This window comes from Schistocerca nitens, chromosome 3, assembly GCF_023898315.1.
Source record: "Schistocerca nitens isolate TAMUIC-IGC-003100 chromosome 3, iqSchNite1.1, whole genome shotgun sequence".
Classification (NCBI taxonomy): domain Eukaryota; kingdom Metazoa; phylum Arthropoda; class Insecta; order Orthoptera; family Acrididae; genus Schistocerca; species Schistocerca nitens.
Window position 1 is genome coordinate 233644206 of NC_064616.1, and position 23963 is coordinate 233668168.

Here is a 23963-nt window from a genome sequence, read left to right on the forward strand (position 1 = left end):
CATATACTAATAACTATGCGAACAGTACTTTGTCTTGTATCAACTATAATACTAAAAGGAACCAACGGAAATATCTGATATACGAGGCGATCAAAAAGTTCCCGTTTGGGAGCGTTGCTGCAGCGTATATGTAACCTAGCGTGACTCCGCTTTGGGTATACAAGCACCGACATCTAGGCAGGGGGTTTGTGTCGCCTTCTAACGGAAACGTTTTAATCACCTGTTACAGAAGTATTACGTATTTACCAGTCAAAATACCGAGCGAAGTGTCACAGCAGTATGACCCCGTCCCGTCATCCATAAATACATTTTTCGTGGAGTCCCTAAACTGCTTAAGGCAAATGCTGGGGTTGTTCCTTATAATAAGGCACGGACGAATTTCTTTCTCAACCTTCCACAATTAGAGGAGGTTGTGCTCCATGTCTAATGATTTCGTCGTCGATGGGAAGTAAACCCCAATCTTCCTTCCTTCAGTTAGGCAAATTATGTGCAGTTTATTTACAACTGAACGAAAACGTTATCTAAAGTGGTCAGAAACAGTCTGAAAATTGAACTGTTTAGTTCGTTGCGTTTGGTCCGGGCGGACGCCACAAGACATCCGTTAAGTTGATTCCTTTACTCAGTTTTTGTGTTACAGAGGGCAAGCAGCCCTACCAACTGAGCTACCAAAGCCCCATTTCTACCAGTACCTTGTCTCCTACCTTCCAAACTTCACAGAAGCTCTCCTGCGAACCTTGCAGTACTAGCACTTCTGGAAGAGAGGATATTGCGGAGACATGGCTTAGCCACAGCCTGCGGGATGTTTCCAGAATGAGATTTTCACTCTGCAGCGGAGTGTTCGCTGATATGAAACTTCCTGGCAGATTAAAACTGTGTGCCGGAGCGAGACTCGAACTTGGGACCTTTGCCTTTCGCGGGCAAGTGCTCTAACCGAGTGCTGAGTGCTGGTCCTACAAGGTTCGCAGGAGAGCTTCTGTGAAGTTTGGAAGGTAGGAAACGAGGTACTGGCAGAAATAGGGCTGTGAGGACAGGTCGTGAGTCGCGCTTGGGTAGCTCAGATGGTAGAGCACTTGCCCGCGAAAGGCAAAGGTCCCGAGTTCGAGTCTCGGCCCGGCACACAGTTTTAATATGCTCGGAAGTTTCATACCATCGCACACTCCGCTGCAGAGTGAAAATTTCATTCTGGAGACAGACTGAGAAGATTGTAATGGTGGTGCAGTGTAGGTTGTGCTGAGAAATAATTGTTAAGAAAAAAATTTGATACGTTGCACCGCTTCCAAGTTAATTACCACCGAAGTTGGCCAGTCATGCCGTTGTGCTCGCAAATTCAAGCTGCTAGCCAGACAAAATGAGTGGCAGTTGTTCTCATAGCGTAGATGATGGGGCACGAGACTGCTCGGCCTTTGGCTCGGGTTCGGTCCGGACTACCGTCCCATGTCCAATTTTTCTATCACCCTCTCGATTGGATTTAGGGAACCAAACGAAGAAAATGAACACGTTTGGCGACAACATCTCTGGGGGGCCGCTTGAACTTGCGCGCGCAATGGCCTCGGCCAATTTCAATGCTAATTAATTTGGAAACGACAAATCACATCGAATTTCTCAGCACAACCTTACCTGCAACACGCTTACAATATTTTCAGACTGCTTCTGGCCACCCGGTACGAAAGTAATTTCTTTGAAAATAAAGAAATCAAATAATTTTTCATAGAACAAACAATTTTTGAAGGGTTCGTGGAATGTAAAAAGGTCACCTGAAAGTCGATCGAGAGCATTCCGCATGTGCTAAATATCATTCTGCCCTGAGAGCTATCTAGGCACCCTTTCGTTTGGAAGATGCGCACTTGTGCTTATTTCTCTCTTGGCTCCTTTACACGCGTCAACAGCTCATAAATAACTCTGCTTCGTGACCGGACCACGTGGCGCAGACCGGCCTGGTTTCCGGGCATAGCGGGGTTCAAATCTTTGGTTCAAATGGCTCTGAGCACTATGGGACTCAACTGCTGAGGTCATTAGTCCCCTAGAACTTAGAACTAGTTAAACCTAACTAACCTAAGGACATCACAAACATCCATGCCCGAGGCAGGATTCGAACCTGCGACCGTAGCGGTCTTGCGGTTCCAGACTGCAGCGCCTTTAACCGCACGGCCACTTCGGCCGGCTCAAATCTTTGTCCGCCCATCATTTTCCCTAGCTTTGCTGTATCATCTGAGGCGAATAGCCGGAGGGTTCCTTTAACAACTTCACGGACTGATCCCCTCCCCTCCCCCTCCCTTTCCCATGATTGTCCTGTAGAGACAAATTCTCAAAATCTGGACGTGACGTTAAACGTAAACCATCTTTTTAGTTTATAGCGGGAGAATATTTTTACTGAGTAATATGAAGTATAAACGCCCTCACAGCAGTGGTTATTTTATCCTATAATATCGGTCACACCGGTATTACAGTTTCTGTTTGTGACCACGCACATTATAAAAGGGCGACAAGAATGTCAGGGCGTGTGCTTGCCCTTCGGCAGAAGTTGTTCAAGAGCCCGAACGTGCCCCTCACACAGCCACATTCCTGCCTTACTCAGCACATGAGACCGTGTGTTTGTTTTCAAACATGTGACGTAATTCGCCACGGTCGTTCCCCTCGGCAAGAAGTACTACTGCAGCTAAGACAATGAAAATTGAGTCAGGAAGGAGAACACTTTCGGGAACTAGGTTGTGGCAGTCTTCTGTCGCTCCTTTCTGCATTGAGTATAGCGGATTCAAACCAAGTAATTTTCAATGTTAAACAATCTAAAAATTTCGACTAGATACCATAAACCAGGCAAGGGTGACATTAGACACTGAATTATAAATTTGAAGTCAGAATAAACAACTATAGTTTATCATTACCAGCTGCGCTGAGTAATTCAGGTTCTTTCACCTGTTGTACTTAGAACAGAAATATGTGCAAATAAGGGAGAGCAGTCGATGTACCACCATACTGTAAAGAAGCATTGCTCCATGAAGTGTGTGAGCTACAATGTGCAGCACGAAGCCAAAGAGAAAATTTCTAGATTTCACAGTGAAAAACTGTATTTTTTCCGTCAAATGTGCAGTTGCTATTCGATACTTTCTTTCAATTTAATGCATTTTGACCAGAATTTTTCAAGTAAGAAGATTCAATACCCAAGTTCAGTCTGAAAGATCTTCAAAATGTTTCGCATGCCAAATTTCTTTAGGCACTGAACAAGGTGGAAGCGAGTGGGTACCATGAACGATTTTTTTAACTCCCTCAGTTTTCTCATCGCCAAGGCGCTTTGTCGGTTGGCGCGTAATCATGATGAAACAAATTTTTCTTCTTTCGCAGCACTGATATCTTCTCATATATTTGGTCCAAACACTTACGTAACATTTGCTAGTTATTGTTTTATCCTCTGAAAGGCAGTCAATAAGAGGAATCCGTTTGTATTTCAGAAAACGTTGGACATAGCTTTTCGGCAGATGAAACAGATTTCGCCTTTCTGGGTGCAAATCAAGCGGCTTCTATACGCTGCTTCGACTGCTATTTCCTTCTTGGGATGAAGTTATTAGTTCATGTATCCTCAACACTAAAAAATTGACGCACAGAATAAAATTTGTTTCCGCATTTGCACTAGGTCAACATGCAACGAATGCCGTGGTGCTTATCTTGGACAAAGCTTGCTCATGTTGACTATTCATGTAAAATGTGCGGTTCCTTGTTGTTTGATATGTTAAAGTGCTTTGGGATTTCTTAGAGCTTTAGTCGACAATCTCTCATTGCCATATCAAGCACTTTTCGACGTTTTCTTCTATGTTTGCTGTATTGGGACGTCATTTATGTTGATTAGCTTCAAACGAAGTAACGCTATGTTTGAACTGAACGGCCTATTCTTAACTGCTGAAATCGAAGGAGGAGATATTATAAAAACCTTCATTAACTTTGAGTACATTTGCATTGACAACAAACGGCAGCAGACTACGAATTTGTTGACTGCATGGTATTCCTGTTATCTGTGTCAGTCATATTTTCATCCACAATGCGTTTCGAGGGCTTTTATCCTCATCTTCAAGTGGGTCAGTGGATTACATTACGTTTTTGTTTCCTAAATGTAGCCAGTTGTCTGGTTTGAGTTTCATTTTGTTGCAAATAAGGTATAACTGACGCTTTTTAACGTAATATGGCACTGGAATTACAAATTTGAAACGTAGTAAAGCTACTTACAAGATGTTCCAGCAGAAATAACCCGGAGGGTTGTCATAAATGCACATTTTTGTCTGCAGATGGCACAAAACCACGAAACAATAAGTTCAGAGGTTGTACATATATAGAAATACAGAGCCTTGTAATCAAAGAGCATTCATTACCGATCTACATGACGAATCAAATGGTTCAAATGGCTCTGAGCACTATGGGACTTAGCTTCTGAGGTCATCAGTCTCCTAGAACTTAGAACTACTTAAACCTAACTAACCTAAGGACAACACACACATCCGTGCCCGAGGCAGGATTCGAACCTGCGACCCTTAGCGGTCGCGCGGTTCCAGACTGAAGCGACTAGAACCGTTCGGCCACAACGGCCGACCATGACGAATCAAAGATAAGCATAACATCTTTTGTGTCATAAACAGCCGCAGTTTCAAAACCACAGTCCAGCATGGACGACACAGGCTCTTGCAGTTTACCCATATGAAAGAACCACACGTAAGACGAGTACCTTAAAAAAGCCATACAAAAGAATTTATGCCGTAGGTCGCGCTGACATTCGACTTAACGTCGACATATGTCAACGCAAAACTAATAAAAAAAAGGTTTAATCAATGAGATCTCTGTGCCACATGAAGAATGTTACCTCTTGCACTAATCGCGACAACCATTGCGTTTCCTACTTTTTCATTTCATTCGTCCTCGGCTGAGTCGCGAGTGTTTCTCGTTGTTCAGAACCTCCCGTCAGTTGTATGAAACGGTACTTGTGATAACAAATTGTAATTCAGTGGTAAACAATGATTGCAGACATCGAGGAAATTATGGATAACTATCTAATTGGATAAGAATGAAGAAAGGGTTTTAGTCCGTCTCGGCAGCTGTGCGCTCAGCACTGACGACTGATAACCGAAGGGGCCCGGGTTCAGCTCCCGGCTGAGTCGGACATTTTCTCCGCTCAGAAACTAGGTGTTGTGTTACCCTCACGTTAGTATCGTCTTAACTGACTTTTCACTATTCACATGGCTGTATGGGCACGTCCCGAAAGCCAATAAACAAAAAGAAAGAGTTTTGCTAGGTCCTTGTTGAGGCACAATTCAGTCGTTCGCCATAAGCAATTTCCGCAAACAATGGAAAGCCTATACAAGAATTTGATCTCATTTCCTCTAAAATATGAGCCCAGTATGCAAACTAATATGCAGCGTCATTCGGTCTTATCGATCGGGCTTCGCGGTGACCATATAGTCATTGCGTTTTCCGTTCTTGCAGTCTATAGTGTGGTCTTCAGGGGTAACGAGGTAGCCAACGGAAACGAAATGTGGCTAGTGATTTACTATAAGTAACTCATCTTTTCAGTAAACAGTACTGCATTAAATAATATCGTGGAATCACTAAAAGCTGATGTACTGTGTATTTATTCACAGACACCCAGTTTCGGTCAAACGACAATCTGTGGATCACTAATTTACGCCGTCTGATCAAAAGTCTCTAGACACCTGTTAGTGGACATTAATATGGGGTGTATACACGCTTCGCCTTTTTGATAGCTTGAACTCTACAGGACACACTTTCAATGAGGTTTCTGAGTCTGGGTGAATGGTAACTCGTTCTTCTTTATGAGCTGAAACCAGAGAAGGTAGGACGAAGGGATCAGGAGCGAAGTCGACGTTCAAACTCGTGGTAAAGGTGTTCCATTGGGTTTCAGATCGGGCACGCCATTTCATTCCAGGAATGTTACAGTCCGCCGCGAGGGATTAGCCGAGCGGTCTGAGGCGCCGCAGTCATGGACTGTACGACTCGTCCCGGCGGAGGTTCGAGTCCTCCCTTGGGCATGGATGTGTGTGTTTGTCCTTAGGATGATTAAAGTTAAGTAGTGTGTAAGCTTACGGACTGATGACCTTAGCAGTTAAGTTCCATAAGATTTCATACACATTTGAACAATGTTACAGTCCACAAACCATTGCTTCGCCGGTGCTGTTTAATGACGGGGTGCGTTGTCATGTTGTTACAACCAATCATAGTATCCGAATTGTTACTCTAATGTACGCAGTGCACAATGTTGCAAAACGTGTTTATATTAGGGCTGTTCATAAAACAACGATGGATCGATTTATCGATGTTTTTCCGAAAGATACCGATATATGTCGGCAATAATTTCATTCCAGATATATCGATAGCGAAATGGCAATATCGACTACCGATATATTTATTTTATGTTATATTTTTTAGCAGTTTTCGGTAAATATTTGAAATTGTTCTTTTGAAATTGTAGTAGAACACAACTTTGCTTGAACTGTGTGAAGAAGTCTTACTACTTGTTGAACTTTCATCACGTCCAGCCGTTCAAATGGTGCAAATGGCGCTGAGCACTATGGGACTTAACATCTGCGGTCATCTGTCCCCTAGAACTTAGAACTACTTAAACCTAACTAACCTAAGGACATCACACACATCCATGCCCGAGGCAGGATTCGAACCTGCGACCGTAGCGGTCGCGCGGTTCCAGACTGAAGCGCCTAGAACCCCTCGGCCACACTGGCCCGTCCAGCCTTTCTCTTTGACTGTGTGAAGCAATTATAGGTGGCAGAAAGAGGAAGTCCGATTGCATTGGGGGGTGGTCGTGTGAATAGAATATTTCCGACATGAAGAAATAGCACATCAGCTGCGTTAAAATACAGTTTTTAACGCAACTAGTATACTATTTCTTCTCATCGGCAATCTTCGAAAACAGCTGCTGAAAGTGATGAACAAAAATCTGAATCACAAGATCTGTCGTTGCGGTGGGCGGATACTTGTGAGGGGCAAAGCTGACGCAATCGGCAATCGGCACTACCAACAGAAACTGCGACGTTTAACTTCTCCACGCAATTTCGACACGACAGCTGCTAGGTCGCTGGCGTTTGCGGAAATGAAACAGGGACGTCGACACGAAGTGTTCCGGGCAAATACGATACGTGACGAAACCGAACGACGGACCCATCGGAAACCTTTATTGTGCCACTTACATGCAGTTACCATTGTTAGCAAAGTGGTTATTGCCATACGTGAACGTGCATTGTGTGCATTGTTTTCCTTTCAATTCTTGCTCTAAGGGGGGATAAACAGACTGCTAGCTTGTTGGTGTACAGAATATCTAGTAATAAATCAAAACTTAAATATATAGCTACAAGACCGACAGTATATTAACAACCTGTAGCCGGTATTTTTATAGCCGGACATTTTTTACGTCGATATATCAATACATCGATATTTCTTTTCAGTATATCGAGTGCTGGTAATGGTATTTTTTAAATATCGATGTATCGGATTCCCAATATTTTTAAAAATATCAATAGTCCTAGTTCATATCCTTCCGCACTTAGCGTTTTCTAACGTAGTAAGTTGACGACACCCTAACCACGAAAATCACACCCATACAGTAAGACCACCTCTTCAAAACTTCACTGTTGGCACTAGACGTGATGGCAGGTAACGTTCTCGAGGCATTTGCCAAACCCAAACCCTTCCTAAGGACTGTCACAGGGTATAGCGTGATTTATCGCTCCAAATCACTCGTTTACCAGTCATCCCTTGTCCAGTAGCATGGTGTGGTTTTCCTGATGTATTATGTTTTTACAGTGACTGTTTTCTTTCACACTTTATAAACTGCAACCATATACAACTTAATGCAGACAAATTGTTTAAGCAAAAATCACGATTTGGAAGCTGTTATGGCTATCCCTGAAATTAATTAATTCTATGTGGAAAGTTGTGTGTGTGTGTGTGTGTGTGTGTGTGTGTGTACAAACAGTGAATAACATTCTTTGTGTTTAACAGCCATAAAATAAAAGCCCACTGACGATGCTGCAACTGTAGTCAAACATATTCGGGATAAAAAACAAAATTGTGTTTTGCTAAAGGCGGACCCCATCCAAATACATATGTATTGTTAAAGCAAACACAGACAAAAGAAACCACCTGGCAGATTAAAACTGTGTGCCGGAACGAGACTCGAAGTCGAGACCTTTTCCTTCCGCGGGCAAGTGCTCTACCAACTGAGCTACCCAAGCACGACTCACGCCCCATCCTCACAGCTTTAATTCCGCCAGTATCTCGTCTCCTACCTTCCAAACTTTACAGTAGCTTTCCTGCGAAAGGCAAAGGTCCCGAGTTCCGACTCTCGGTCCGGCACACAGGAAGTTTCATATCAGCGCACACTCCGCTGCAGAGTGAAAATCTCATTCCGGAAACAGACAAAAGAGCTTCAACCCCAAGATGATTATTACAACACCTTTTTGTGGTTCCCTGATGCCGTTCTGTATTGACTCATTTTTGGAACACTTCCCTTTCAAGGTATTAGAACACATTGCGAAATGTGATTCTCTCGTGGTCATTTCTTGTTTGCACCCCATATATGGTGATACGAGAAGTCATAGCGGAGTGAAAAGAGGTGTCTCATTTCCTGTAGAGATCCGAAACGCCCGAGCTGTGGGAGAAATACACAGCGCTGATTTTTCTCTCGCAAGAAACCCTGCGGACAGGGAGTGAGCGGAGAATAATTAAAGCTCACGCTGACTCAACTGTCGTTCAACCGGGAAGCGGTGCGGAGAGACTGCGGCCGCAGCTGAAATAACACGGAGCAGCAGACGCATGCGGTTTCCGCTTTGCCTCCTGCAGCGTGCTGTCTCGCTGCTGTCCTGCTTGTGTGTCTGCAACGTCTTGCGGAAACCGCTAAGACTTACGCTTGCTTGCAGAATAGGCTTCTCACACAATGAGGTGAGAAAAGTCATGGAAGAGCGATATGTACGTATTCAGATGATGATATTATAGCGTACACAACGTATAAAAGAATAGTGCATTGGCGGAGCGGTCATTTGTACTCAGGTGATTCGTTTGACAAGGTACAAAATGGTTCAAATGGCTCTGAGCACTATGGGACTTAACATCTGAGGTCATCAGTCCCCTAGGACTTAGAACTACTTAAACCTAACTAACCTAAGGACATCACACACATCCATGCCCGAGGCAGGATTCGAACCTGCGACCGTAGCGGTCGCGCGCTTCCAGACTGAAGGTTTGACAAAGTGTCCGACATAAGTATGGCCGCACGACGTGAATCAACAAACTTTGAACGTGGAATGGTAGTTGAAGCTAGACGCATGGGACATTCCATTTCGGAAACCGTTAGGGAATTCAATAGTCCGAGATCCACAGTGTCAAGAGTCTGCCGAGAATACCAAATTTCTGGCATTATCTCTCACCACGGACAATGCAGTGGCCGACGGCCTTCACTTAACGACCGAGAACAGCGGCGCTTGCGTAGAGTTGACAGTGCTAACAGACAAGCAACACCCCATTAAATTTTTAGTAAGATGGTATCTGTTCTTTCGGACAAGTCCGAAAGAACAGATACCATCGGTGACCAAGCAGCTCGTTAGAATGAAATTACAATGAAATATACACCCTTAGCTGCTTACAGGCGTTGAAATGCGTCAATGAATGTAGTGCGGGACAATACGTTGATAATGTAGGTTTCGCGGGAGGCGTGCCAGAGACAAATCCCTGCAGTCGCGCTATCCTCTGTGCCCTCGGTGGCTCAGATGGATAGAGCGTCTGCCATGTAAGCAGGAGATCCCGGGTTCGAGTCCCGGTCGGGGCACAAGCTAAGGGTGTTCATTTCATTGTAATTTCACTCCGTTAAATATCCACAGAAATCGATGTCCGACGTACGATGAACGTATCTTTTAGGACAGTGCGGAAAAATTTGGCGCTGATGCGCTATGGCAGCAGACGACCTGCGGGAGTGTCTTTGCTATCAGCTTAACATAGCCTACAGCGCCGCTCCTGGACTAGTGAACGGATCGGTTGTAGCCTAGACGACTGGAAAACCGTAGCCTGATCAGGTGAGTCCCAATTTCAGTCGGTAAAGGCTGATAGTAGGGTTGGACTGTGGCGCAGACCCAACGAAGTCATGGACCACAGTTGTCAACAAGGCAATGTGCAAGCTGGTTGTGGCTACGTAATGGTGTGGACTGCGTTTACATGGAATGGACTGGGTCCTGTTGTCCAACTGAACTGATCATTGACTGCAAATAGACCATGTATGTGACATAATCGAGAAGTCAGTTTGTGCACAAATTCCTGTACCGACAACACTTTCGCAATTATGGACGGCTATAGAGGCAGTATGGCTCAGTATTTCTACAGGGAACTTCCAGAGACTTGTTGAATGTCACGTCGAGCTGCAGCAGTTAGCCCGGCAAAAGGAGGCCCAACGCGATATTAGGAAGTATCCTATGACTTTTGTCACCCAGGGTGTACTACACGTCAGTAACGAACTGGTTTGTGGTGGGATGGCACAGAGAATGCATCTGGATCATATTACCCGCTGACGTGCTAGAGACTTATCACACTCGTAACAAGGTGAGCCAGGCGATAACGGTCAAAACAGTTTTTTCACTTTGACCATCCACCTTTTCATTGTTTTAGAAGAAACTAATGGCGAGTTTGGACCGAGAATTCGAGAATCTCTTTATGAAGCACCAAACGTCCTAGTGACAGCATCGAAATCTGACAAACAAGTGTCTGACCAGGCCAAAAGATATTTGAAACATGTTTTCTTGCTCAGTGGGGGGCGGGAGGGGGGGAGGGGGGGGAGGGGGGGGAGGGGGGGAATCTGTATTATTGTCAGATTCTTCGGTGTGTCAGTGCGAAAGAACCATATAGAGCATCGTACGTGAAGACAAGAAACTTGTTCGTCTGATAATCCCAACGGGCTCGACGGCATAGGTACAGTCATAAGATGTGTACTGGAAGAACTTTGCAAGAAGATTTTCGGGTCTAGTTCTGTTGAACGATTTTGATGTCGATCTCCACCTGAGAAACAATTTAATTAAACGATCAATTCTTTTCGCCACAGCTTACCAGTGTACTGAAATATGCCTGATACAGTGCAGAATATTTAGAGGATCAACACCCCCCCCCCCCCCCCCCCGCCACAATTTGAAATCCAGCTGGATTTTGTTTTATATCGTGTTCTCCGTCATGTATATTATGTGAAGATTTTACGTTCATTTTTGCGTTCACGGTGTAGGAAAACGTTATGTTTAAGCCTTTATTTACAGATTATCATTACTGTAATGATGTTATGTCCTAGTAAAGAGTTATTTATATTTCCAAGTAACAAAATACACGTATGTGAAACGGCACACTAAAAAAATGATTGTAAAATGGAAAATAACAATTTAAAACGTATGACAAATATAAGCAAAAAAAAAACTAGATTAATAATCATGTTCAGATATTTTAATGGGATATGTTAAAAAAGCACTGACAGCACATTGTGTTCACCTTATTTTCCAAAAATGTTATTTCAGAAACCAGCTTTATTACACATGGGTGCATGTAGCTTCTTTAATTTATGTTGTAACAGAAGTTTTATTTTTCAAAATTAATTAATGGTGGTGGGGTATTTTGCAAAATTTCAAATTATTGCAAAATTCGAGTATATAGTTTTCAAGAACATTAATTACATGTCAACTTTTGTATGAGAAATACTTTTTTTATGTATCATCGTTTCGAAGATATTCCTTCAGAACCTAATATACCAAATTAGCATTCGGGGTTTGTTTATCTCTTAAAAGCGAAGACGACTACAAACAAATAATTGCGTATTTCATTATTTTGTCCCCTCGACACACGCGCCAAGTTTCCTCAAGATCGTTTATTGATACTTGAGAATGTTCCCTTGCAAGTGGCAGTGAGCTCTCTGACCACATCATTGTCACGGGCGAGAGAGCGCCTTTTCAATTAACAGGCTTCACCTGGTATGTTATTTTAGGCACACAAGGCACGTTCTAGCGAAAGTGATCCAGCCTTAAAGCTGGCTGACTCGCACCCCTTACAAGTGGCGGATTTGATCGTGGCTTAGCCTGCCTCCCCTACCTTGGCATCGAGGCCTATCGGTGCGGATCAGCCACGTAGGTTAAGTGAAACGTTCGAACTGCATACCAACCACGAGCGCTGGCGGCACAAAAGGTAACCGGCACTGGGATCTTCGTCGTACATTAGTAAGCCGTTTTTGACGATAAAACGTTTATTCGTTCGCCGATCGAACTTACTTGTGTGACAAAATATCGTCAGCTTTGAATCGCTAATAACTACGAGACTAATAATTTGTAAACAATGGTTGAGCCCACAGCGTCATGTGTTTGTCGCGCAGTATTTGTTTTGCCTGTGACGTCACCGTGCCAGTGTAGGCGCATGCGCGCGCCTTTTTCCATCTAGCTTTGTGCAAAGGTATAAACTGGTGTAGCGTGGAAACGCGTTCAGCGAGGACATTGATTCGGATGTGATTGTGAAGAGCTTGCGTAGCACTACTGCGGCCCCAAAGTGAGACTAATAATATTCACCGGAATATAAATGAAAATCGCTGTTCAACTGGAAATTACAAGATAATGAAAGATGTTGGAATTATAGAAAACGCAAGTCAGAAGGAACATCGCGTCAAAAGGAACCCAATAAGACTAAAAATTCCAGAGCCGAGTGAATGCGAGACCTACGGAATCGTCGAAAAGAAAATGAAAAAACGACACAAAGCGATTACGTAGCTGGCCCGTGGGACATACAGGGGCCAGCGGCAGTCCAAACTTTTGATGTATCTATTCCGTAACCATTATAGAACTCTATGTAATCATTGTATTAAAGTGATTAATAATTAAATTCCACATTAATACGAAACACTTGTTATTTACGGCGCGGACCCGAACTGCGCACACAGAAAATTTTTGTTGCCAAGTTGCTTCTGTCCCAACATCGGAAAGTCTTAACTTGAAAGCAAATAAAGTTGTCCAGGCGCCGAACACAAATCGTTGTATCGGACTGACACAGGGTTTAGCGTGATTCACTATTCGAGATCACTCGTTTCCGGTCAGTCACGGTCCAACGTCGTCGCTCTTTACACAACCTCAAGCGATGGCTACCGAAATGTGTGGGTTATGAGGAACTGCTCGACCATTTTACCCCTTCATTTTAACTCCCTACGCACAGTTATTGAGCTATCTGGACTGCCAGTAGCAATTTGGAAGTCACGAGTGATTCCTTTTGCTTTTTTCATGTGATTTTTTTTACAGTCACCCTCCGCAGTGATCGACAGTCCTTGTCCTTCAGTACGTCAGGTCTGCCTGATCTTGGTTTAGTTGTGGCCGTTCCTTTGTGTTTCCGCTTCACAATCGAAGCACCAACACAAGGTTGAAATGTCCCTTATGGCTTTGTTACTTAGGTGACATCCAATGACCAATCCACATTCGAAGTCACTTAGCTCTCCTGATCGACTGCTTCTCCACTAACAACACAACACTCCCAGCCTCCTTCTATACTGGCGGATCGACCTCTCTTGCCATTTAGCTTTCAATTCCGCGTTATATAGGACTCTCCGGGTCCTTTTGATCAGATAGTGTACGTAGTGACCAGCAGAGGCCCAAACACACCATTTTGAGGTAACAAAACGCTACCTTCTTTTAATGACTTTTCATTAAGATCAACAAACCTAGTTTGTTCGTTGGAGAGTGATCAGTACAGTCTAACATCTGTTTAGCTGTTTCGCATCCACATATTTTGTTTGGAACATGAAACCTTTTGTGAATCGAATCGCGCTACAAGATGCTGTGGATTTTTGTGCCCGTATTGTGGAAAGCTACGAAATTATATGCAGTAGTCTAGGGATGCGTCCGCGTTTCCGGAATTCATGCATCCGGAATTCATTCATACGATATTCATGCATCCGGGATTATTGCATGTATCAGTGCCAGCGGTGGGAATTTTGAACATTTCATTGGAAGAAAGATTTTCGTGTGGTATGCTGGGACGTTCTGTTTCTGTGTGCTTTCCATGAGTAATGTACTATGAAGAATTGTAGAGAATGAGGTCTAACATGGAAATAAAGTGCTTGTTACAACCTGTCTATGTTTCTGGCGGCTCCCTTAGCTACGTTTCTCCTTTAAGTGGCACATCATTTTGATGGGTCTTTCACAGTGCTCTAATTTTCTCGTATTGTAGATAATTTTAACAGAAAATGCGCTGTGTGACATATCTTTTGGTTTTCCGCACGAGGACAAGGGTTCAAATCCATGTTCGGCCATTTACATTAAGATTTTCCTGGCTCCTCTAAATCGCTTAAGGTGAACGCCGGGATGGTTTCTTTGAAAAGACACGGCCGATTTACTTTCGCAAATCCGAGTTTTTGCTCCGTCTCCAATGACCGCGTCGTCGAAGGAACGTTAAGCCCTAATCTTAACTTGCTTTTGCCTTAATTCAGGCTTGTAAACCCCGATTCTTTAAATAATCTAACTACCAAATACAAAACACTTCAAACTTCTGATTACTCCACAAACGAGTTAAGATGTTAACTATTTGACGTTAAACACGTAAGCGAGAAAAAGTTTAGAAAAGGGTTGTAATTATTATGTTTGAAATTCTTTGAAAGTCACTAAGCGTTCTCATTATCAAACACTGGACGAATATATTCTGGGTAATTTTTTAAACAAAAGCGAGGTCTTCACGCATCTCAATGTTCATGGCGTATTACCTCCTGAACTATGTCCGCCTGCTTAGCTGAGTGGTATCCTGCTTGACTGCCATACAGCGGGCCCAGGTTCGATTCGCGCCCGGGTTGGAGATTTTCTCGGCCCGTGGCCTGGCTGTTGTCTTATTGTCATCATCGTCATCTAATCATCACATAACTGTGGTGGAACTAACATCAAACTTTAGTGCTGGGCGGAGTACAATTGTATCCGAACACACACTGCACCGAACACCCCTTGGGATGGGCCTCCGCAGCCGACGAGCCACGCTCGTGCCATCCAGTGGCTAAGTGACCATCAGCACCGGACATTGGCGCAATGGCAGAGCGTTGCATGAACTGATGAATCCCGGTATCTTCTTCATCACGGGGGCGAATCCGTCACTTTCCAGAAGAGCAGCTCCTAGACACCTGTACTGCGGGATGGAGACAAGCTGTCGGCGGCTCCATTACGCCATGGGGAACATTCACGTGGGCATCCATGAGTCCAATGCAGCTCGAGCAAGGCGTCATGACGGCCAAGGAGTATCGTACACTGGTTGCAGGCCACGAACAACCCTTTATGACGAACATGTTCCCCGACGGCCGTGAAATTTTTCAGCATGATAATGCGCCATGTCACAAGGCCAGGAGTGTGATTGAGTGGTTCGAGGACCACAGTGATGAGTTCCAATTGATGTGCTGGCCCCCAACTTGATCTAACAAATCTAGGATGAGATTGAACGTGACGTCAGATATCATCGCCCCCTTCCCGGAATTTACCTGAATTAGACGACTTGTGTGTGCAGATGTGGTGTCAACTCCCTCCGGCGACATACCAAGGCCTCATTGTTTCCATGACACGACGCGTCGCCTATGTTACCCTGCCAAAGGTGGACGTACCGGCTATTAGGTAGGTGGTCATAATGTTCTAGCTAATCAGTGCAGTCTGGGTATTTGCGCGCGCCAAGTTACGCTACCTCAACACATATACACATTTTCTAACTGTAATCATTGTCTTACTATGTTAAACCTTTAACATACGATTACACCTCTTGATGAGTAGAGTATGACAGCGTTACAAAATTTAAAATTCGGTAGATAATTGTACGAAATATTGAAAATCATATTTTTGTTGTCCGTGGAAGGGGATAGGCAGTCTGCAACCATGAACCAGGTTAGCCGTTTAGTAATACAGGTAACCTGCCGGCCGGGGTGGCCGAGCGGTTCTAGGCGCTACAGTCTGGAACCGCGCGACCGCTACGGTTGCAGGTTCGAATCCTGCCTCGAGCATGGATGTGTGTGATGTTCTTAGGTTAGTTAGATTTAAGTAGTTCTAAGTTCTAGGGGACAGATGGCCTCAGAAGTTAAGTCCCATAGTGCTCAGAGCCATTTGAATACAGGTAACCCTACCTGCGGTACGGAATAATTGAGATGGAAAAAGAACACGGAACGACAAACGAAAGTGATGTTATGTTATGTTAATGCAAATAGAGAGAAATATTTTTGTACGCGACATACACGGCAACTGGTCTTACGTGCAGATCTTCTCTGTTAGAAAGCGAAATCTGTCGAACAAAAAGACAAGAAGCTGGGTACACGAGGAAGCAGATAGTTAGCAAGTGCTTTAGTGCGAGTTGTTAGAGGCGTGTGTGTGTGTGTGTGTGTGTGTGTCGAAGAAGTGGTTGCGAGGTGGCGGACAGCTTTCACAAATTTTCATGAGCGCACGCTGCAGCGCGGAGCCGCGTAGCTGTGTCGCAACTGCAGGCGTGAATGTTCGCCTTCTTCCTCGCTAGTTCTCACTTTCACTGCTGGTGTCCTCCTTTCTATCGGTTCAACGACCTGCCTTTTTTCTGTTATACCAATGCCAACGGGCGGTAAGAATCTTCAGCTTTCACTTCGAGCGGAGCTTAAACTTCATCCACGGAACATCACGCCGCTTCTGTCGAGAATAAACTCCCATTCGCCGCACTTGAGAGGCAGTCGTGAAATTTTTACGGAAGTGACAGTGTTTCCCACAGTATATTAAGTTTCAGGACTCCAGTCGTGAGGATGCTTCCGAGAGAAACGAATACAACCATTAAAGCACAGAAGCACTGTACTGTATTCTAACACTTGTACACGTAATCAATCTTTCGTTGCTCTGTCGGAAAAAGCATTAGATGTGCCAGAAGTTACGTCACGTACACATTTGATAATCAAAAATGATCAATGGCTCTGAGCACTATGGGACTTAAGTGCTGAGGTCATCAGTCCCCTAGAACTTAGAACTACTTAAACCTAACTAACCTAAGGACATCACACACATCCATGCCCGAGGCAGGATTCGAACCTGCGACCGTAGCGGTCGCGCGGTTCCAGACTGTAGCCTAGAACCGCTCGGCCACCCCGGCCGGCAAAAATGATCACAAACATGGATAAAACATACAGGTATTCTTTGCACGGTACAGACGTAATGTTGTTACTAGCGCGTAGTTCTTTCGATGCGACGATAGTATTTCAGATAGCAGCCACTGTGACTGCAATTAAAACGTAACCAGTCGCTGTTGACTCTTAAACAATTGAAAGTACTGCAACTGGAATGATAGCAGCACTTTAAGAAAAATAGAGATCATCGAAAAGAACAATAAAACCTTTCTTAGCGGTGTAGGACCTCTGCTCGTCTCTTTCAGCAGAAAGGAAGGAAGATTAGGTTTAACGTCCCGCAGACAGCGAAGTCATTAGAGACACAGCGCAATGTAGTAAATGATAAGGATGTGGAAGGAATTCGCGTAACTACGGTGCGTATATTTAAACATTACTTATTCAGATGCGAAAGTAATTATCTTACTCGTTAAGGCAAATGTGAGTTATTCAGGATTACGTCTCAAATACACAATATCCAAACAGATAAAACAAGGCAGGTTAGTATTTAACGTGTAACGGTTAAAATATGAAACCACAGGGAACACAGATTAAACGAACGATGGCGGACACACCCTTCTGTGTCAATTTAAGTTAAAATGACGTTCAGGTGACAGGGAGGTTTCTCCATGGCTGAAAAAAAGACTAAATACGGGATGAGCGGAAGTCTTTCGCATACAGACATAAAAAATATGGGAAAATACAAAGTACATAATAAGTATGAGCAAGGCTTTGGAAGACAGCATTCTCACTTTTGATATTTCTTCCAGTAAATTTATGATTAGAAATTTGTATGATACAGGAGAAATAACCAGAACGGAATCTCTGCCTCAAAGGTTTTCGATAACGAGACTGAGAACTAAGGACTGGCTGAACCGCTGGTATGGGTGCGTGTTCGAAGTGGTGAACTGTTATTCCAGCGCAACAGGGAACCAAAGTATAGCTAGAACTGAATAGTGATAACCGTTGTGTTTTTTGTCTACTGGCATGTTTAAGTAGCTAAATACATCGATGTACTTATACAGGTCCTTAGACAGCTCATGAAAAGAGTACTATGACGTAGCATATGTCAATGGTCGCAGAAAACAATTCTGCAAAAAATACTGGCACAGCGCAGTGGTTGTTGTTGTTGTTGTTGTTGTCTTCAGTCCTGAGACTGGTTTGATGCAGCTCTCCATGCTACTCTATCCTGTGCTAGCTTCTTCATCTCCCAGTACCTACTGCAACCTACATCCTTCTGAATCTGCTTGGTGTATTCATCTCTTGGTCTCCCTCTATGATTTTTAACCTCCACGCTGCCCTCCAATGCTAAATTGGTGATCCCTTGATGTCTCAGAACATGTACTACCAACCGGTCCCTTCTTTTTGTCAACTTGTGCCACAAAGTCCTCTTCTACCCAATTCTATTCAATACTTCCTCATTAGTTGTGTGATCTACCCACCTTATCTTCAGCATTATTCTGTAGCACCACATTTCGAAAGCTTCTATTCTCTTCTTGTCCAAACTGGTTATCGTCCATGTTTCACATACATACATGGCTACACTCCATACAAATACATTCAGAAACGACTTCCTGACACTTAAATCTATACTCGATGTTAACAAATTTCTCTTCTTCAGAAACGCTTTCCTTGCCATTCCTGTCTACATTTTATATCCTCTCTACTTCGACCATCATCAGTTATTTTGCTCCCCAAATAGCAAAACTCCTTTACTACTTTAAGTGTCTCATTTCCTAATCTAATTCCCTTAGCATCACCTGACTTAATTCGACTACATTCCATTACCATCGTTTTGCTTTTGTTGATGTTCATCTTATATCCTCCTTTCAAGACGATATCCATTCCGTTCAACTGCTCTTCCAAGTCCTTTGCTGTCTCTGACAGAATTACAATGTCATCGGCGAACCTCACGGTTTTTATTTCTTCTCCATGGATTTTGATACCTACTCCGAATTTTTCTTGTTTCCTTCACTGCTTGCTCAAATACAGATTGAATAACATCGGGGAGAGGCTACAACCCTGTCTCACTCCCTTCCCAACCACTGCTTCCCTTTCATGCCCCTCAACTCTTATAACTGCCATTTGGTTTCTGTACAAATTGTAAATAGCCTTTCGCTCCCTGTATTTTACCCCTGCCACCTTCAGAATCTGAAAGAGAGTATTCCAGTGCAGTGGTAATGAAAGTGAAACTGGGATATTTTGTTCGGATTCGGCCTCGCGTTTAGCAGATTCCTTTCTTTACGAAAATTTTAACTTCGAACTTCCTCATGTATTGTGTACTATACTCCATTTTTCATGAGTTATCGAATAAGTTAAAACAACACATCGTACTAACATTTTTAAACATAACTGCTACAGCATAGCGGCGGATAGGAAGGCTATGAGCATTAATAATAAGACAAAATGATCGTCACTACGCGTACAATCACTGCCGAAAACAATGTTTCGATGTATTTAATTGTTAAGAAATGTTTGGGGCGTGCACTGTATGCATGTGTTCATAAGCTTATGAATTTACATTACATGGTACACCACATAAATTTTAGAAAAATGGTTCAAATGGCTCTGAGCACTATGGGACTCAACATCTTAGGTCATAAGTCCCCTAGAACTTAGAACTACTTAAACCTAACTAACCTAAGGACATCACACACAGCCATGCCCGAGGCAGGATTCGAACCTGCGACCGTAGCAGTCCCGCGGTTCCGGACTGCAGCGCCAGAACCGCACGGCCACCGCGGCCGGCTAAATTTTAGAAAGGTTCGTAAGTTGCACAGATTGTGCGTGCTGCTTTACCTCCTCAAAGACAAACTGGACGAAGCACATTGCAATGAAATTGACGGTAATTGATCTTAAACTTATTATTATTATTATTATTATTATTATTATCAAGTTCTCAAGGTATGAAACCTCTTCACTGCTGACATCACAATGCTTTGCCTGGTAGTTCAATATTAGCAATTAAACCGAGTGAGGTGGCTCAATGGTTAGCACACTGGACACGCATTCAGTTCAAACCCACGTCCGGCCATCCTTATCTAGGTTTCCCGTGATTTCCCTAAACCTTTTCAGGCAAATTCCGGGATGGTTCCTTTGATAGGGCACGGCCGACTTCTTTACCCACCCTTTCCTAAGCTCATGGGACTTACACCTCGCTGTTTGGTCCCCTCCCACAAACCAACCAACTTCGCATTTAACTTTCTAGTTCATGATATGTCAGATTTCCACATCTTTCCTGATGTTGTCGAAGCAGCGTAGTTTTCGTAGTAGAAGAGATCTGCTGCCTTAGGAATGCTCTGTACATACTTCATAGATTTCGCTGTCTTCTGCAGCCCGAAACATGTCGCCTAGCATTAACTGCGGATACAACGTCTGGTTTTCCATATAGATCATATACTTCTTCGTTAATATTCTCCATTCCTCTGCCTTGTTATCTTGAAGCCTGCCAAACATTATCTAAAAAATTTCTTTTCAAAGATCCTCAAGTTTGCTTCTTCTTATTTTGTTAATGTTCATGTCTCGCAAGTGTAATCAGAACAGGAATTATAAGAGTTTTATATATTTGTTCTTTGAATTTCTTGAAATGAGTTTCCTTTCTAATACGCCCAGTAATGCAAAATAACATCTATTGCCATTTTGTATTGCTCTATTTATTTCTTCTTTGACATTGTTGTTTGCAGTTAGCAAGGTTCCAAGATAAGTACACTGAGCTACTATTTCGATTTTCTCTGCACCAGTTTTAAAGGTATGATCTGCACTAGTTTCCCATTAGACAATGGAATATTTGGTTTTACTTGTATTAATTTATATTGTTGGTCCATGTCAGCTGTTATGTATATATTATGCTGAGTAGATTAAGTTATTGTTCATAAGTAACATGAAAAATTTCTGAGGGACGTTTGTACTTAACTCTAAAATTTAAATTTTGAATGGATATTTTTAGCAGCTGCGTTAATTTGTCTGTGATTCCAAATTCTTTGATAGTCATCCATAAATAATTTCTGTTAATACTTTCAAATGCTCAGTATGTGATCCAAGATATAACGAAAATTTCTGTGTCTAAATTATCGAAAAAGGAAGGATGGAAGATTAGCGTTTAACATCACTTCGACAACAATGTCATAATAGACGGTGAGCGAGCTCAGACTGGGGAAAAGATGGGAAGGAAAATCAGCCTTTTCCGTATCAAACGGATGCCGGACGGGAATCTGAACCGCCGTCCTCCCAATTGCGAGTGCAGCGTACTAATCACTGTGGCATTTCCTTCTTTTAAATTAGACTGGAGATTTAGAATGGTTGGAAAAAACAATAATAGACAATTCAAAGTAGCTGTCAATAGTGACTAACTTATCAGGTACAGAAAGTGTGGCAAATCTTATGACTGTGCCCCAAGAATTACTTGTCACCGTCTGTTTTCCTTATTTAAATTGTTGGAGATTGACTCGAGTCATCAAAACCGGCCACCTCTGTCGAGTGGATTACGGATGAACTGATAGTAAACGAAATGATACGTAGCATGAGACTGATGTTTAAAACGTGTTCGAACAATTTGAAATTACACGAAGAAAAACATTACAAAATATTTTCTTTCTAATGTCTCCACCCTGAAACTCTGAGATACAGAGAGCCTTATTAAAATCGAACATTAGCTTAAAAGCCGGTCACGGAAGCTGACAACGGCCGAGAGAGCGGTGTGCTGACCACATATCCATCCATATCCGCATCGAGTGACGCCTATCGTCTGAGGATGAGACGGCGGTCGGTCGGTACCGTTGGGTCTCCAGAGGCCTAGAAATAGCTTAAAGGAGACAAGCATCAGCGTTGAAAGTCCCTACACAGGAAATCTACTTCTTAATGTAAATAATAATGTCACTGTAGTGGAAGATGATGGGAGGTGCATTCGGTTAGACTGGTGAGAGAACAGAAGTGGCAGATCCTGGTACTCACCAGACTAGAGACGGATTCTAGCCCACTCCCGTTGCGCCCACGCGGCCTAGGAAAACCTTGTACCGGCGCTAACGGCTAATCTTTATCGGATTTCCTGATTTCGTGACATAGCCGGCATTATTTCAGCACACTATGACGTCAGAAGTCGGACGACAGCCTTGTTTGCCGTGGACGAGGGAACAACAGCGAAACGAAGTGAAATACGCGGAGTTCGTACCGCAGCAAGCTGCGATGGACTACAGATGGTTTCGTGCACATCTGGGAAGTTTCTCTCTCTCTCTCTCTCTCTCTCTCTCTCTCTCTCTCTCTCTCTCTCGCTTACTCATTTTTATTTGGTTTATAAATTAAATAGCTTTCTGCTTTCTAAAGTCATGACATACTACTGAACTATTCATTTCAATTACAATTGTATTAGGATACAGAACTATCCTACGTTGAAAAACACATCCACAAATAATCCTAGGTTTTTCACGATAAGCGTACTTTTGGTATAGTCATTTGAATTTTAGACGATTGATATAATTTTTACTCTATCACGCTTAAAATATGGGATTTTTTTTAAAATACAGTTTTGAATGTCATTAAACCATGAAATATGGCAGCCTTTGTTCTCACGAAATTTTATTTTCCTCTGAAGCCATTTGTTTGCATTTCTTCTAGTTCAATACGCCTGGACACCGTTGCTGAAACTTCCAGTATTGGCTGTTCATCATAATACAATTCTGCGATCGTCAGGGTTTTGTAGTTTCTAAAGGTGTTCAACAAAATTTACGGAATATGACTGCAATATGCACTGTGACGTCTCCTTCTATGTGGCATTATTCTCTAGTTTTCGAGATCTATGCACTCGTACCCAATTATCACTATTTTAGTATCTATGTCCGGATGTCACCTTCTCATCTTAACTGACGGTAGGAGGGAAAGATGTATGACATCTAGTAATCGACTCCGTTCTATTATACAGCTAAATCCACTCACATTGCATTCTTTTTATCACTGTATATCATTGAGTTGCCCAGTTTTACAGATTGTAAACTAGGAAGCTTATATAAACACGTAATAAGCATCACCCGCATTTCAAAGGCAAATATTAAAAGAAGCAACTTATTCACAGCTCCTACATCTCCTTGATACAAACAGGCAGAAGTAACGTGAAGGAGTGATCTGTAATGCTAATATAGAGCGCCAAGAGGGCAAATTTTGTAGATATGAATGGCAAAGAAAAATCTGAAAAATTCTAGATTCAGAACGTGAAGCAGCAGCTGTGGATCTCCACCACGACCTTCTTGTTTTATGGAACCTGGTGAAAGCCACATCTTCCACTTCTTCGAAGAGAGGAAGCGAAAGGAGGAGCAGAAAGTCGTTTTTAATTAATCGGACGTATCTGCTTCATTGCTCGCGACATTTTCGGTATGAGAATACATGCGAGTACAAATTCCTATATTCAGAAACTTTCTATTTTGGTAACCCCAACAGTTCTGAGCATTGTGACACGAAGCAAAGTGACGCGAAAGGTCTTGTAGAAGACATTGATAACAAAACTAAACATTCAATAATGATACGAAACATGTAATTTATGGCGGTGTTACAACGACATCGTAATTACTTCATTCAATTGTCTGATAAAAGAAAGGAAACCAGAGAAAATACATAATTTTATAAAATAACCGTATATTTCGGCATTACTGGTTTACACCCTGAACCATCTGCAAACGATGCCATACATTTCCTGTACAAATTGGGTAGTATTCATCACATAGCAAAAACCTGTTTTCTCTCAAGTAAAATTAAATATAGCGCTATTGTGCGACAAGTTGCAATTCATGAAACACATGTTGCTCAGGCTGTTTCAGTAATAGCCCGCCCATTCACATTCCAG

The 23963-nt window shown here is 42.9% G+C and overlaps 1 protein-coding gene and 1 non-coding gene across 2 annotated transcripts in view; one reads left to right on the plus strand and one right to left on the minus strand.

Moving 5' to 3' along the window:
• LOC126249164 (hormone receptor 4-like) overlaps positions 1-23963 on the minus strand; it is a 230334-nt gene that overhangs the window by 180533 nt on the left and 25838 nt on the right. The window lies entirely within an intron of this gene.
• Trnat-ugu (transfer RNA threonine (anticodon UGU)) lies at positions 9758-9832 on the plus strand. The gene has a single exon. It is a non-coding gene; the product is annotated as a tRNA-Thr (tRNA).